Here is an 18388-nt window from a genome sequence, read left to right as displayed (position 1 = left end):
TAAATTTTCATAGCTTGTGTGAATTGATATGTATTATTTTTTCCCTTCATAGACCTCTCTCAGTTTCTCTTTATTGTAACAGAAACATAGATCTTCCTGTTAATTTTCCATCTGTTAGCTGTATTAAACCCTAGTATTATAATCAGATAATTTTTTTGCAAATGTATCACATTTGATTTTCTTTTTACTGTATGATTAAATCACTGTGAAAGTTGTTTTCCCTTCATTTGACTTCAGTCCTCAAAACTGTCTTTTTTATTTAACTGTTCATTCCAAGTAAACTTAAAAGTTTAAACTATGAATTTGTGACTTGAAAAGGAGAAAATTGTGGGGTTTTTTTTAACTCATCATTATCTTGGAAAGAAAAGGGAAAATTAAGTGAACTGGAACTGAGATATGTCAAGTGGTCAGAACTTTTCAAGCACATGTAAAGAATGTTTTTTCTCCTTTTTGCTACAAATGATTGTATATTCAATGAAATAAATGAAGCTTAAAAAAGAGACATGATTCCCATCTAGAGCTATATGTATGAAATGTGTTCTACAGAGAAGGAAAAGCATTATAAGTTAAAGAATAAGAAATATAAACTAAATGTAAATTTAGCTTGATAATCAGAAAAGGGCTCCTAGTAGTATAAACTTACAATATAGTCTTCTCCCAGGAAAGGTGGCAGGAAAAAAAAACAAACAACCAAACAAGCAAATAAACTGTTCAGAAGATCTAACACAATACATTTAAGATAAGTATGACCACTGCTAGTTGTCATTGCTGGCTAGGCTTGGTGTATAAAGGACTTGACAAAGTATCCAGGAACAATGCAAAGTACAGGAACACATGATGTTTGTCTATTGCTTTTCTTAGTGCAGGTACAAACCTACTTCTGATCAAAAATAATGTGTTGGCCAGAGCACTTAGGTACTTTCCAGTTTAAACTTCAGATTCCTTATGAGATTCAGTCCCAGGGACAGGCACCTGGGTGATGTTTGTGTCATGACCAGGCTCACCTGCAGCCACACAAGGGGAAGAGGCAGTGGTCTGCCAGGCTTGATGCAGACCTGCCTCAGTGAGCAAACATCCATCTGTCAGCTCATTCCTCTGTGGATAGTCATTTCAATCTCAACCAGAAACTACAGGAGCCAGACACATGTTTCCGTTTCTTCCATCTGTGTTCAGAAAGTAGCCTGGACTTGTGCCAAAGTAGGAGTTTAAATAGACAGGAAATTTCATGTCCAAGTTAAGGGCAAGTTCAAATTTGGAGCTCACAGAACTCCTTGGTTTTGGACAAGATAGACTAAGTAGGCAGCGGTAATGTCTCACATTGAGTCTCCAAGAGGAAAACTTCTGGCCATCGGGAGATCTGGTGCAGATTGGTCTCAGTGTAGGCTTCTCCTGCATGGGCCATCAGTTATCTTCTGGTGCTGAAGCTATAGATTTTGAAAGAAAACATTGGTCTTTACTGTGTGAAGGTGTTTTGACATCAAGCACCTTTAATACTATGTGCTGCTTAAATGCTGTGGAACTGATGTGGGTCAGAAGGAGTAGTGTTTCTCACATTTACATGCAACAGGAAAAAAAAGCAGAGCTTGAAGTGCAACCTGTTATTGAAAATATCCCACTCTGGAATATTTTTCACTTTCTCTAGACTCAGAAAAATGAGTCTATAAATGTAAAATAGTTGGAGTTTTACATTCTTGAAGTTATCCATTCTAAACTGAAGGACAAAATGTTGGGGATTTTTTTAGGGAAAACTTCTTTTTCATAGAGTGGTAGGATTGGAAGGGACCTTTACAGATTGCCCTGCAGAAGCAGATCAACCTAGATCAGGTTGCATAGAAACATGTCCAAGTGGGTCTTGAAGATCTCCAAGGAAGGAGAATCCACAACCCTTCTGGGCAGCCTGTTCCAGTGCTTCCTCAACCTCATAGTGAAATAGTTTTTTCTTATATTTAAATGGAAAAAGAGGTGAGTAATGAAATGTGACCTTTTTTAGATGATAGATCAAAAATAATGATCCATATTTGGAGTCCTAATACATATGCAGCAGTTACCAGCCTTCTGCAATACTGGACAAGAGTAAAATCTCTCCAAGTGATGCTTAGTGGCACTGCGTAAATTCTGTTCTGTCCTTAGTAGTATGCAGTTTGAGCTGGAAACAGATTGTTTAGAGCTGTGAGTCATCTATATTTTATTGTCTAATATTATGTGCACTTATAAGCATAAATGCTCTCATTTTTAAAAGGGAAACAGTTAAGCACTTCCTGACAAGATGATCGAACTACCATTGTTTCTTTTCAGTGAGACAAGAAAAAAACCATGAAGTTTGTTTCTCAAAATAAAAATAGTTTCAAGTTTATTTTGGGTCTAAATAAGCAAGCAGAGTGGCAACAAGGTTCTTCTACTGTAAGAGCTCTAGTATGGACAGCGGCAGTACCCATCAGAGCATTTAGTGAAGGAGAAGCTCCTAACACAGTCTTCAAAATAGTGACATTAATTATTCCCTAATAGAATCACAGCATCATTTAGATTGGAAAAGACTTTTAAGATCATTAAGTCCAGTCATAAAACTAATACTGACACATTCATCACTAACCCGTGTCCCTAAATGCCACATCCACATGCCTTTTAAATGCATCCAGGGAGGGTGACTCAACCACTTCCCTGGGCAGTCTGTGTACTGCGATAGGAAGACTGATAAAGATTTTTTAGTTGCACATTCGTATAATTTGTAAATGTTTTCACTCTAGATGATAAAACATATAACCCACAGATTCTATATTTTTCAAGTGAAAGTCTTCTAAGATAACAGAAAAAAACCCCACATCTGTTAATTCTGTCACAGACTCTAACATTCTGTGTAGACATTTGGCACTTCTATGATATTTAAAAGACAGATGTAGTTGTATTTAATTTGAAGACTTTTGGCTTATAAGGACGGCCTATTTGGGATTTGATTTAATGACATGCATGAAAGCTAGCTGTATCAGAAGCTTTCACAGGCTTGTATTCTTATCTCTTGTGTTAGGCTACTTTTTCACTTCAATTAGTACAATCTCTGAGAGTTACTTAGTCTTGTTTTCCCTCATAAATACCTCTGAGACGTAAATAAAGCATTATACTGCCCAGGTATAGATGTATCAGCCTGTCTCAAGTCCTTGAAAGCCTGCTGAATTGGGTTCTGAAGTGTTCTGTGGGATGCCATCTATTTTGCCTCTGACGAAGGCCTTAATTCATTTAGATCTTTTATTGTCTCAAGACAAAAGAATTTCAAAAACCCCAAACACTTTCAAGAGTGAATTTGTCAGTGAATGAGACCAGAAAAGCCATGAAGGTTTTTTTCTGAAGTCTTCTACAAAATCCACAGCAGACTGTGTCCTAAAATAGAATCCCACTGAGGCTTAGACCAGCTGAATAATATAAACTCAGTAGTGCTACCAAAGATTACAGCAAATAATTGTAATACAAATAGTGCTTGTGTTTTTAAAAAGTTTCTACATCTTATTAATAATGTGCTTCCATTTACAGTATCCTTGGAGAAATTCCAATGTTTTATATCAGTTATGTTACACACTAAAATGTTTAGGTTGAGACTGTTGCTGCTAGCTAATGAATGCAAGATCATCAAGGACAAGTTATATCTAGTTTGCTGTGTGGATGTGTTGCACAAGCATTCCAGTGAGGATTTTGCCCTGTCTGAACTCCTTTCCCTGATACACTTTTCTACTGTATGTGGAGTCCAAAAGGCTTACTTGAGCAGCTTCTACAGTGCTTTGTTATTTCTATAATGTATTTAATAAGCAATTTCTTTAACAGAAGTTAGATGTCATACAAATAGTAAATACTGTGGTTAGTTATCATTTAGACCAAAAGTGGCATGAGTCCAATGCACCTGTTTTATAAAATCCTACTATCATGTAGGGAAGAGATATACCTTTAGCAATACACTGCAGAAGTGGTTAGTGCCATTTGTAAGACACTTGTAAGCTGCACCTTCCCTCTTGGAAAGAAAAATCTTATTTTGACTTTCCTCTTGTTAAGTATGCTAGAGAATTGTGAGCTAATTCTGAAAATATTGTGATTGTTTAATTATTAAGGAGTCAAAACGTCAGTAAAGATGCTCTCCATGACGGTGGAATAAAAGATTTAACACAGAAACACGGCAAATTCACAGATGTTGGAGCTGGTTATAGTATGATAATATGTTTCTCTTCTGTGAGGGTATATAAAATTCAGAAATTAGTCACCTAGTAATGTTTAAGCAACTGCTATCTAATGCACACAAAAAAATATTCTCTCCAAAGACAGTTTAGAGATTATGTCTTTTAAAATGAATGTTTAAGCATTCTCTCTGGATGTTCAAGATTATAGTTTAGAGAAAAATAAACATCAAAATGGTACTACATATTAGATTCAACTGAAGCACCAATGTCAGTAGCTACTAAACCCCAATGAAAATGAAGATCATCAGGAATGAGCTAATTAAGAGAAATGCAAACAAACAAGAAAGCCCAAATAAGCAAGCCAAAAGCATTGAGATATCTAGTGCACATACATATATTTATGTATATCTAAATGAACAGCTTGCATACTTGTGAACTGCAGAATTTAAGTAAAGTGCTACAAAGAACAAGCCAGGACAGTCTGCATTGTATTGTGTTTATATTTCTGATACAATAATGTTTATATTTCCATTATGTTCTCAAAACAAAAACGTAGTTAAAAAAGTAACTAGATTTAGAAACTCTCATGAAGTCAGGATTCTCTGATCCACCAGCTTGGAGTACTACTACCTATATTGCTAGCTATATCCTATTTCATACATCTCTGTTACATCTTCCCTGTCAGGAAGAATACTTTTCCCTGAGTGACAAGTGAGAGAAGCTTCAACCACAGATAGTAAGATTATGACGTACAAAAAATGAATAATCTGTAACTGAAGTGCTAAGGGACAGGGGAAAGCCAATAAAAAGCAGACCAATCAGCCTTAACAGAGTTTGGAATCAGTAACATTGAAATTCAGTACAGACAATTTTAATCTAGGTGGCTGCACAGTCTTTGTAAACTAGAGAAATATTCAGATCTTAAATTAACTAGAGAAATCTTCCCTATTATTGCCAAGCTTCATTAAAATGGTATTGTGTATAGAGGTGAAAAAGAGATTAATATTAAAGATTTTAAAGTGCATATGAGAGGAATTCTTCAGTCCATAAAGTCTGCCACCGTGCCAAATCCAGGATATTTTATTTGATCACAAGAGAAAATAATTATACAATCTTATTGAGTGATATTTATTCCAATCATAATTGCTAAAATGATTTATAATGAAGGAAACTTTTTTTTTGCTTATGGTATGTTAATGAGTGGTATATAATAGTTCTGTGGACTTCTTTGGGCTTGCAAGTTCAGACAAAATGAGAACATTAATCACCCTGTGGCTCTGAAAGTGTGCCATGCTACTGCACCTCCTGTTCTTGAACCTTAATTTTGCTTTTATTCCAGCTGTTGGATGGTTTGAGTAGTTTTTCAGAATGAATGAAAAGGCAGTCTAGGTTACTTTCAGAGTTGCATGACAATAAGTAATTAGAAAGCATAAGCAAGTATTTTGGACAACTGAATGAATGTTTTACACATCTTTACTTACTCTGTGGGTGTTCTGTTTGCATTCCATGACAGCACAAATAATAACTAGCATCAAAAGACAAACTAACAAGTAAAATCACAAACGACCTGATCTAGGTGAACCTCCTTCTGCAGGGGAGTTGGACTAGATGATCTCTAAAGGTCCCTTCCAACCCCTACCATTCTATGATTCTATGAAACCCCAAATATGTGAAGAAAAGGAATATTAGGTAGCTCAAAGTTAATTTTCAGTGAGTCCACTTGGTATTGTTAGAGAAATTACACTAATTAAAATCACTAAGAAATGTACATTTGCTGAAGAAAGTAGGAGTGACCATTCTGTGCTGTTGCATTTTACAATAGCTGCAATCAAAGCAGTTTTCTTTAAGTCAAGATGTGTTCTAAAACCTTAATTGCTCTGAACAGGAGTGCATACTATCTCATCAAGTTTGGAAATTCAATTGCCTTGGCCTTAGCTTGTACTGAAACATTCAAAGGAATAGACACTCAAGATTTCATTGCTGGTTGTCATCTGGGCTTCAGGGATTCAACCTCTCCACAATATATGGACTTGGCAACCACACTCAAATCCATTTAAGAAGGCTGAAACACACAGATGCTGTGAAATTGCAGCTACAGAGATCGAATTTTTTTAATAAATGGAGACCTGTCATTGAAAAGCACTATTTCATCACCCATTGTTATCATCATAGAACTATAATAATGAAGTAAGCATTGCTGCATGCCTTTCACCACAATTCAAGAGCTAAGAATCTTGTGAATGTTTGTTTTAACTGGAAGTAGATTGATATCAGAGTTCTACTGTATTTAGAAGAAGAAAATAAAATTCCTCCAAATAGTTATTTTGAGTGTGACTTGCTTGACTTCAGTAGCATTCAAATGTTACTACCTTTGTTCTTTCAAGAAGAGATGATTGAAACCTCATTTTCTACAATAGCTTTGACTTTTTCTGAACATTCAGCTCCTGGAACTGTTGAAACATGGACGTCTCTACTGTATAATAGAGTCCTGCTGCAGACTGCTTTTAGGGATGAGTGTTCTCCAGGGAAAGCATAACACCCCTGGCCAGAGGCAAGTACCAAAAAAAAATCTGTTAAGCAAACATTCAGTAAAAACACAGTCGGGTTACAACACTGCAGAGAATGCACAAGATAACCAAGAGAGACAGTTCATTGCTCATGTTGTATTACAAACACTCCAAGTAGAGATCCACATGAGTTAGGAGCATATCTGACACGCCAAGCATACAAGGCTGCATGGATCACACATGGAGACCTGCACTTCGTTTGCCACATTGTCTGTGTGAAGAGCCAATGAGGACATCAGCATTATCCTCAGACCGCAGCCATCTCTCACTTTCAACTGGCTTGCACATGAGCCAGTTCTGTCATGAGAACTCAGGAGCACTATTGTTCATCCAGCTAAAAGCTATTAGTTATATGTACTATGTGTTTACATGTCCAGTAACATCCTTTCATGCCCACTCTGCAGTGCATAGATATGTTAGTAATTCCAATCTGAACATTTACAGTTCCTAAAGGTTAGTGATTTATTACCTTGTAGTAATATGTAATGCTGTATTCTTCAGCTACAGTATTGATTTTTGTCATTGAGTATTAGTATTTTGGGGGAAGAAAAAAACAAACAAGAAAAAAACTACTTCTGCTCCCAACACACATAATTTCTTTCAGTGTCATGAACAGATGAAATTTCTGACTTAACTCAAGGATATTTTCAGATTGCAGTGTGATGAGGTTCCACTGCACTTGCAGCATTTCTATGAAGATGATGGTGAAAGGTGAGAAAATTGTTTCCAGCTCTCGTACAACAAATCATTCTGATTACTGAAGATGCCTCTGTTATTGAGGATTTTAAGGAGAACAAGGACTGCACAAGCTGAAATAAAGCCGTTTCATTTTGTTTTGTCTTCAGGAATGGAATTTCCATTTTGAGATAAACAGTCTGGTGGTGTCAAAAATGTTTCTCATAAAAAGAGAAGTACCTCCTGTCTATTTCTTTTTCTTGAGAAAAATAAGACAGTGAGTTATACAAGCATTCTCAATCACTTGTTTTATTTGTAAGTACTGTTGCCTGGTGAATTTAAAGCTCTACCTTTATTTCCAATACATTTTAAAGCTGGTTTTAGCCTGTATTTAATATTACATAAAAAACCACTTCTTACTCATCACATGCCATTCTGTAGAATCAACAAGATTGTCTTGTTCATCTCTAGAAGGAAGGTTTCAATAATGATTCTGTATTCACAGAAGATATGGAAATTTTAAACACGTTTACTTCAAATATGAATGCTATACTAAAATGACAAAGAAACGTGCACCTCAGAGGACATTTTGGAGAATATCCTCTTCCAATTTCCCAGAGTCATACCTCATTCTGTCAGCTCTAATTTGCCATCAATAAGAAACAGAAAGTGAAGTAAAAAAGTAGATTGTGTACAATCTTCTAGAAGGTTATTGGAATAGGTCTTGCTTCAGGAGGAGTTTTTCCCTTCAATATGTTTCAGTTCTTGAAGTTTGCAAAATTCTCATCTCATCCTCTCAAAAACAGCAACATGGAAGTACATAGAAACAACTCAATTAAATTAGTTCCTTCCTTGGGTAAAACAATAATGATTCTAACCTTAACTACAATTATTTTTGGATATTGCTAGTCCCAAGTTTTGGCTACCATGGTCCAAGAATGTCTGTTCATTAACTACAATGATTTATCAAAGAACAATAAAGTTACCTTAAACTTAATATAGTTTCAGCATCAAATAATAGTCATCACTTTAACTAGGGTATGATGAAATCACACCAAAGAAAAGAATTCTAAAAAACTCAAAAAAAAAAAGTCATAAAAGTAAAAACTGCAAGTAGAGATATACTTCCTACATGAGGGAGCAAGTTGACCAGTGCTGATAATGAGAATCACACACTTTTAAAACTACCAAAGGTGCACCTGAAGCAAACACTGCAAAGTAAACTAAGAATAAGTGTAAACAGGAATTTTTAGTTCTAGAAAATCAAGACTGTTAAATGAAAGAAGTAGTTATAGTCATTTTAAATTATATGTGTGTCCTATATTTAAAAATATTTAAATATATTTTAAGCTTTGTCTTAAGGCTTGCAGTTTCCAGTCCTAAAATATAATTCAGACCTGAGATATTAGTAAATATTTGGACCGATGTCTAACTTGTAGTGAAAGTACAGATAACACTGTGAAAGCTTAAATTGCTTTAATGAAGAGCACAGCTGTTTCCCACTTGGTTAGGTGGAGAGTTGTTTGTTAAGCAAAGGAATGAACACACAATACTGAATTTAATAGTTTGTTTTCATGGTCCCTAAAACACCTCACATCAATAAGGCCAGTTTCCTAAGATATATAGGACTTGAAACAGGCACATGGACTCTGTATTCCCCTACCAATGCTACAGACAATCCTGTCCTTCATGTGATGCTTTCAGAATCTTTCCTCATGCAAAGTTCATTTCCTTTTAAACTGAAGAAATATGTGAACCTAAACTCATGCTCTAATTAAAACTCTTGTATATCACTACTTTTAATTAGAAGCTCAATTCTCAGAAGTGTCTTTTTAGATTAATTTTGTATGAATTAAATGTCTTCTATGGTGTACAAAAAGCAGTTATGACTTGTGTTTCTTGTTTCTATTATGAATGTCAAATAAATGCAATCTTTGTTGTTCTGATACAGCTTTATCCATAGCACTACTAGTACCCTGTAGGAAAAAAAAGGAAAAAAAAAAAAGAACGAGTTGCTTATCAGTGGACAGTTTTTTTCCGTTCCCAGGCATGATTTCCTTTTTCAGTACTCAAAATTTACTCTAAAATCTGAAATCAATTAAACCCCCAAAAGATAAACAGACAACTCTGCTTAACAATGGCATTTGTGGTTTGCAGTCAATTTACTACTCATGATGATTTAGGTATCTGTACATAACATAATATGAATGTAATGTCTCTTATGGGAGACAATACAAATTTTATGCACCACAAAATACTCAGATGCTGGATGATTTAGGGACAGACAGAAATACACAGAACATATAATGCATACAAGCCTTCCTAAAAAGTAAAAAATATCTTTTCAATATGGTAGAAAAAACATTTGTACTGTTGAATAACTGGTTTACTCTGTCTTGGTAATAATGTCAAGAGTCTCAGTCTTTGTCTACACAAAATCAAGTTGCTAAGATACTCATCCCTGTTCCTTACCAAGACAAACACCTTTCTACTTCCCCTGCTATTGCCTAGGGGTTTGTGACAAGAGAAAGGAGAGGGTATGAGAATACGGGGCGGGGGGGGGGGGGCCAAACCAGCAAATAAATTATGTCTGCTAATGGCACCAGTGGGAAAGAGTTTCTAAGCACAATAAAAAATGGCTTTCTCTTTCCTCTCCTCTCCTCTCCTCTCCTCTCCTCTCCTCTCCTCTCCTCTCCTCTCCTCTCCTCTCCTCTCCTCTCTTCTCTTCCACTTAATCTCCCCTTTCCTCTTCTTTTCCCCTTTCCTCTTCTCGTTCTCAGAAGGATTTAACCTGAAGAGAGGTAAGTAGAGAACACCAAACAGATTTAGGAACCTTTTTTCAAAACTGAGACTGTGTCAGCAAAATGGCAGGGGGAACACAGAAAACAACAGACAGAAACCAGTGATGTACAACTACAGTAAGAAATACAGTTTTGGACTCCAGTCATTTCATTGGGATTTTCTTTTACCATCTAGGAGGTCTTCTGCTCATTTATATTTTTAAGAGTCAGCCCACTTTGTGTTTGCCATCTTCTGGACTCTTATTTCTCCAAACTTCAAGAGTCTGTAAGACACATCTGACAAAATATTTTGTTACAAATATATCCTTCATTTTTTACCTGAAGATTCTCTGGTCTCTTACTTAAAGTATGAAACAAAAAGTTATTTTAAAATTTTAATAAAATGCTTTAAAATGTTTGTTAAAAAATACTATCAGAAGACTATCTAGGGGGAAAACAAAAACCAAAAGCATGTATGTTTATGTAAAAAGCATAAACCGTGAGTTCACAGAAGTGAAACAAAACCAATATTTTTATAGCATTGAAAACAGGATGTGAACACTCCAAATAGATACTGGAACTCTACTAAACTGAGCTCAACTGAATTTCACCATTCTCAAAGATATAAACATAGTAAGGAATGTTCAAGGAAAGCAATCCTAGATGAAAACCAAGATCAATCTGTGAATCCATTATCTTATTCTACATGGCAAACTTTAACAAATACTACATATGATTGAAAAGATGGTACAGTTAAAAATGAATATAAACCCATTAGTTTTCATATTTTCTTTTCAAGACTCTTGGAATGACACCAAACTGAAACCAAACTGGGAGGTCTGGCTAATTCCCCAGAAGGCTGTGCTACCATTCAGTGGCATCTCAACTGGCTTGAGAGTTGGGCAGGGAGGAACATCTTGAGGTTCAACAAGGACAAGTGCAAAGTCCTGAATCTGGGAAGGATCAACCCCATGTACCAGTACAGGCTGGGGGTCTACCTACTGGAGAGCAGCTCTGCAGAGAGAGACCTGGGAGTGCTGGTTGATAATAAACTGAACATGAGCCATCAATGTGCCTTCGTGGACAAGAAGGCCAATGGCATCCTGGGATGCATCAAGAGGACTGTGGTGAGCAGGTCAAGGGAGATTCTTCTCCTGTCCCTCTCCTCTGTCCTAGTAAGGCCTCATCTGGAGTCCCGTGTCCAGTCTGGGCTCCTCAGCTCAAGAGGGACAGGAAACTTCTGGAGAGAGTCCAGTACAGGGCCATCAAGATATCAGGGGATCGGAACATCTTTTATATGAGGAAAGGCTGGGGGAAATGGGGCTGTTTAGTCTGGAGAAGAGGAGACTGAGGGGGGAACTCAATATTTACAAATATCTAAATTGTGAATGTCAGGAGGTTGGGACATTCCTTTTTTCTGTGGTATCTAGTAACAGCACAAGGGGTAATGGGATTAAGCTGGAACACAAAAAGTTCCATTTACGGATAAGAAAAAACTATTTCACTGTGAGGGTGAGGGAGCCCTGGCACAGGCTGCCCAGGGAGGTTGTGGAGTCTCGTTCCTTGGAGGTCTTCAAGATCCGCCTCGACATGTTCCTATGTGACCTGATCTAGGTGGACCTGCTTCTGCAGGGGGGTTGGACTAGATAATCTCTAAAGGTCCCTTCCAACCCCTACCATTCTATGATTCTATGAAAAATATGACATTTTTGTGTTTTATGTAAAGTTTACACAGCTTTTATTATTTTGCGCAATTAAAGTGAGAAGAAGCTTACATTTCTCCTACCATATAATTTCAGATGTGCAACAGGAGATCACTAGAACCTGGTGTGCTTTTTTTCATATACCACACAACTTTGAAAAAGTAAAACACAAACCAGAGCCCTCTCTGGTGCAACTGCTGAGAACAGATCCAGCTCTGCCTCCTCCTCCTTGTGCTGGCAGCAGGAGACAAGTGCTCTACTGATCTATAGTACAACTACATAGACTGTGTTCACATCCCTGGAAAAGTAAATCTGCCTTTGACATATGAACTTGGAGAATCTGTCTTCTGAAAGTCTTGAGCAGCAAAGGTAACACTCTTGAAGGTAGTTTTCAGCATGCTCTCAATCAAACTCATTGTAACATGTAAAAGCTAGATATGCTTCCTACTGAAAAGTATTATTTCAAATAAAGAAAATGAGAAAAAGATATGTAATATTCCCAACTAACCTGCTGAAATAAAAACATAGCTTCCAGAACTCAGGAATATGTACTAAACCCCACAACTCTTAATGGCTTCAGCAGGTATTGAAATCAGCCTTTAGGTAAAGACACTTTGATCTGAGAGCACATAATTCTAAAATTTTTATCTCTGTTTTGGACCTAAATGAAACAGCTTTACATCTGAGCTGATCTTCCTAAAGTGTCCCTTAGGTGATTTAAAATAATCCTCCAAATGTATAATTTCAATACCTGCAGATTACAATGGTAACTTTCTACAACATATTTAGTAAATGCATTTGATGGGAAATAGACCCATCAAGTTAAAAGAGCTTCATTACCATCCGAAATATCTAACCCGAAAAGTACTGCAGGTTTGTAAATCCTTCCATTAAATTCAAAATATAGAGATCTTGAGTAACAACTTTCTCTAACGCAGATTTTAGACTGCTAATTTTTCCCTTATGACAAAATACTGATTTCAGAAAAGACGAACTCCTACTCGTCAGAAATAAAAAAGCTACAGTACTGTCATTAGCATTTAAAAGGACTATTACCTAATATTCAGAGACTTAACACCAGTGTTATTACAGTATTCTTTCTTTTAGTCTTCAATGACCTTTTAAAAGCACCTGAAAATCTGCACATCAACATGTAATGAGGACATTTGTTCTTTTTATTCCTATTTTTTAAATCTTTCCAAAATGAGACCTTCTGCAACTCTGATTTCTTGTGACAGTTATCTTTTCATTTCCATTCACTCTAATTCTACACCTACAGCTTTAAACTATAAGCAAAATTTTTAGCACAGCTCTCTCTGTGATTTAGTCCCTTCTATACAGAAATCCTCAAGAAAGATAGGACAGAAACGCTGAAGAAAGAAGAGATTGATGTTTGTGGAAAGGATTTTCTCTTCTTGCTGCTTGATAGCTCATTCAAATTCAATGGGAGTTCAAATATCCAACCAAACTGGAAAAGGCAGACTGGGGACTAATTTAGTTTGTGGTACACAAATCTGTCCTGTTGGGTGGGGATGGAGGAGATGCAGAGATGAGGCACAGCTCTTCCTGGACTTCAGTGAGGAAGGTCTGGAAACAAATTTCTTGATAAGACAATAGCTTTAATAAAACAGACTGAGAAGTGGAATATAGTATAAGAATACAGTCAATCTCATGTTCCTCCACACGCTGCGCACCTAGCACCCATGCAACATCAGGCAGATGTTTCCTACTGCACATAACTCTCCAGTAACTAATTTTAATTAATATTTTCTTTTCTTTATTAACAAGATGTATTCACACAGTCCCTCCCCTAATTCTGTATTGACCAATTGACTGAAATAGATATAAGAACAATAGACCAAGGTTATCTGTACTTTCAGGATGCACTGTTTTCACAAGATCAACACAGGTCAGATTTGTGTGTGTTTACTCAATCTGATTTTACACACTAGAATGTGCAGGAGGCTGTGCATTAATTAGAATATTTCTATTTTCATCTGTTGGAGAGCAAGTAAATGAGTTATGATGTCAGGTTTTCCAGATGCACTGTATTAATGAAACAATAATTCTCTCTACCTTAGTACCTAATGCATATTAAAATAAACAACATTAATTTAAGGAATTTCATGGATGAGTGTTTATATTAGTTAGCAAAAATGTAGTCCTCATTTTTGAAAGAAAGAGATAAATAAGGTAGCTTAAAGGAATAACAGTTTTTAATTTAACACCTCTACTATCATCCCTCCTACTAAAAATGAGATATCTGAGAGCCTGAAGACTTCTGTACTGCATCAGAACACAGTTCCATCTGGCATAGTATGCTGTTTTCAACAATAACCTACAATGAACATTCAGAATAATATGTATTTTGGGTCAAAATTCCAAGTTTCCCAAGCTAAATCTTGTCAAATGTAACATTTTGCTGAGATACTGCTGGAAGACAAGGAATGACTCAGATTTTCCAGCATTTCAGTTGAATACGATAATGGATCTTAGCAATATTGCTTGTTATAAGTATACAGAAGACTTGCTGTCTTAAGACAAGGGTGAAGATACATTTTTAGGATGTGGATGGGGCTTCTTTGTCACATTCACTACAGAGCAAAATAAGAATATTTCACCCCTCGGAAGAGCTCCATATTTTCTGAGATGGAAGAGGTGATGGAAAAGGTTGTGCAGAACTTTATTATCTGAAAAAATGCAATGTCAGTACAAAGAGAATTTAAAGTCTTCTATCAATGTAAACTTTTACAACTTGAATTGAAAAACCTCCACCAAAACAATAAAACAAATATCTCATTAGTATTTTCTAATTAAACTAGAGAAATTTTCTTAAAAAATATTATTTTTCTTTAGAAATTATTGAATTTTATTTACAAAAATAATTAGAAATAGCAAACTGCAAAATATCAGATGTCCTTTTTTTATTTTCTCAGTACTGTTTCGGTTTGGATTTTTTTCTCTAAATTTTCAGGAGGGAAGAATGGTTAAGGGAAAGCAACAGATTTGAGAAAATATTTTTTTTTTAGTCAAGTTGTGATTTAAACTAGTAATGTTGGTAATCATATGACTCATCTTCACACTTACAACTTACAATGTAAAAACAAGGGATCTTTCCTTTCTTTCATTGACAATGTGTTTACTTCTAGAACAGTATCACATTTTCGTTAAAGGTTCATATTTAACTTCTGCTACAGGTTAGTCTGTTTGCAAATAATCTTCTAAATTTTATGACACACAGAGTTGCCAAATATTTTGCACTCAAACTCAAACACCTGTATGTTTGTCAATTTTTTAAGCATGTACATTTTAGGCAGTAATATTAAACTATTACAAAACAAATCAAGAAATATTCAACACTAACTGTAAAAAACAAATTGGCTTGAAATGCTTAGTATTTTTTATTTTCCTAAGATATTCCTAAAGGAATATTTTCAAATGTCCTGTGGTTAAACACGTAACATCACAGAGACAACTTTTCAGAGCACTTGCCACTAACTTAGAATTGCAAATTTCTTATTACAATGTACTTGTGAGTTGAGAAGTTTTGTTTGATATAACAAAAGCAAACAGTAGAAATTTACAGCCACTGCCATTTTCAGTTCTACCTAATTTGACTCAAAACAAATTTTAAACTAATTTTAAGTGGACCAGAGAGCTGATAGCTGCCCTGAATAAAAACTTTGTCAAAATCTGTGTCTTATTGTTCTTAATCATATATCTTAATTTATTGCCAGCTCAGAGTTTTGTTTTTTTTTTCTGGTAATGGGAAAGGGGCTGTAAAATGGCTCCTGTAAGAAGTTGCTCAAAACTCTCCCCTGCTCTGAGCCAGACCCACTTCTGGGGCTGAGCCAATTGGGCTCTTCCATGATCCCTTTTTAAGAAGAAGACAAAAAAGCAGGGTTCTTCCTGTTCCTGCTTGCTGTTCTTTCTTTTTTCTTTTCCAGCTGGTGGTGATGCAAGGAGTTGGGAGAGAGAGAAGAGATCATGTGGACTCCAAGGTCAGGGAGGGAAGAGAGGAGGTGTGCTGGAGCACAGACTCCCCTGCATCTTGTGGAGAGGACTGGTGAAGCTGAGATTTTGTTTGCATTTTGTAAAAGACCCCTTGCCAGGGACAGTGTCTATGCCCAGAGGAGGCCATGTACCTTATGAGGGACCCTGTATTGGCAGAAGCTGTAGCTACTGGGAAGAACCCACACCAGAGAAATTCATTAGGGACTGTGTCCTAGAGGAAGGACTCCATATTGGAGCAGGGGAAGAATGCCAGGAGTCATCCTCCTCTGGGAAGAGAGAAGTGGCAGAGCCCATCTGTGAGAGACTGACCACATCTCCATTCTCTGCTCACTGCCCCCCCCACCCCCCGAGCTATTGATGGGGGAGGAGGTAGAGATATTGAAAGCAATGAGCTGAGCCCAGGAAGAAAGGAGGGTGGGGGAGGGAGATCTTACAGTGCTGGTTGTAATTTTCTCATCATCCTGCTCTGGTTGTTTGCTTTTTGTTCTGTTCTGTTTCTTGTAGGCAGTAGAATCAACTTTGCTATTTTCCTCTTTAAGTCGAGTACTGGAGTCTCTTTTGCCTGAAACTGTAACTGGTAGTGAGCACTGCTTGCCCTTGCCTCAATCCACCATATCCTTGGTTATGGTGGGGCCTCCACCACCCTATGGAGGGTAGGAGTGGAAGGGTAGGCAGTGAGCAAGAGGCTGTTTGTGATGCTTCTTTTCTGGCTGGGCCAAACCATGACACTCAGCCATATACAAAAAACTCAAAGTCAAGCTACAGATTTCACTTTCATATTCTTACTGGTGTTAGATGGTGAAATAAACCACCAAATCCACAGTAAAATAATAATCCATTTCCAGAGGGCACTCTGTCCTCAGAACCTCATGCATCTGATCACGTGCAACTTTTAATTTTTTAAGTTGTTGTGGTTTGGCCCAGCTAGCACAGCAGCACAACAGTCTCTCACTCAGTGCCTCCATTCACCTCCACCCTCGTTAGGATGGCAGAGGGCCCAGTGAAATGGAAGTAAAAAGATAAGCAAGGTTGTTGTGGATTAAGACAAGGGCAGGGAGGGCTCGCTGCCAATTATGATTCTGGGCAAAACAGAATCCACTACTCGACTTAGAGAGGAAAGTAGGAAAGTTTATTCTACAAGAAATAGAATGGAATAAAAGCAAAAAGGTAGTGGGATGATGAGAAAACTACAACCAGCACTTTAAGATCTCCCTCCCCCATTCCTCCTTTCTTCCTAGGCCCAGCTCACTGCTCTTGATATCTCTGCCTCCTCCCCCTTCAATGGCTCAGAGGGTCAGGGAGTGTCGAATGTAGTCAATCTCTCACAGATGGGCTCTGCCACTTCTCTCTTCTCAGATGAGGACAACTCCTGGCATTCTTCCCCTGCTCCAATGCGGGGTTCCTCCCCCAGGACACAGTCCTTAACATACCTCTCTGGTGTGGGTTGTTACCAATAAATGTGGCTTCTGCAGATACAGGTTCCCTCACACAGGACACAGTCCTTGGTGAATATCTCTGGTGTAGACTCTTCACCACAGTTTCAGTTTCTGCAGTTACAGGGTCCCTCTCTCGGGACAAGGCCTCTTCTGGACATAAGTTTAACGAGCTGCTTTATTGTGGGTTCCTTCCCACAGGTACAGCTGTGGATATTGGTTCTCTTCCTCAGGACACAGCCTCTTCTGGCCATATGTTTAAAGAAGAGAATCACTGCTCCTGGCTCAGGGTCTGCAGTGAAGTGATTGGGTCCCTCCCACAGGATATGGTCTCCTCCAACCATAGTCACTGTCCCTGGCTCCAGGCCTTTAATGAAGTGAATCGCTGCCCCTCGTCTGGGGCCAGCTTTAGCAAAGTGAGTCTCTGCCCCTGATACGGGCTCATTATCAAAATGAGTCTCTACCGCTGATGTGGGGTCTTTAAAGAAATGAAAATAAATCTCAGCTTCACCAGTTCTCTCCATAGAGTGCAGGGGAGTCTCTGCTCCAGCACACCTCCTCCTCTCTTTCCTCACTGACCTTGGAGTCAGTATGGTTGTTTGTCTCACTGTTCTACTTCTTGCACCACCACCAGCCAGAAGAAGAAGAAGGGCAAAAGAAGAAGAAACAGGAAGACGATGGAGGAAGAAGCCTCCTCTTCCAGCTTCTTCTTAAGAAGTGATCGTGGAGGCATCCAATTGGCTCAGCCCCAGAAGTGGGTCTGGCTCAGAGTTGGGGAGAGTTACAAGCAACTTCTTACAGAAGCCATCTTTACAACAGCCCCTTCCCCCTTATCAGAAATGGCTATCCTGCCAAACCATGACATAAGTAAATTTGGGTTAGTTAAATAAAGTCTACATAAAACTAAAAGCATATCTCGTTCATCTGATCCATTATTAGAAAAACACTTCCAAAGGACGTGAGAGTAGCACTGGGTTTGAGGGATAAAATCAATTCTAATTGCAATTACTTAGGTCTTTTTAACTGCAAATACTTGAAGAGCTGAAAAAATAATAAGCA

Source organism: Colius striatus, chromosome Z (genome assembly GCF_028858725.1).
Source record: "Colius striatus isolate bColStr4 chromosome Z, bColStr4.1.hap1, whole genome shotgun sequence".
Lineage (NCBI taxonomy): Eukaryota > Metazoa > Chordata > Aves > Coliiformes > Coliidae > Colius > Colius striatus.
This window is presented reverse-complemented; position numbering follows the sequence as displayed.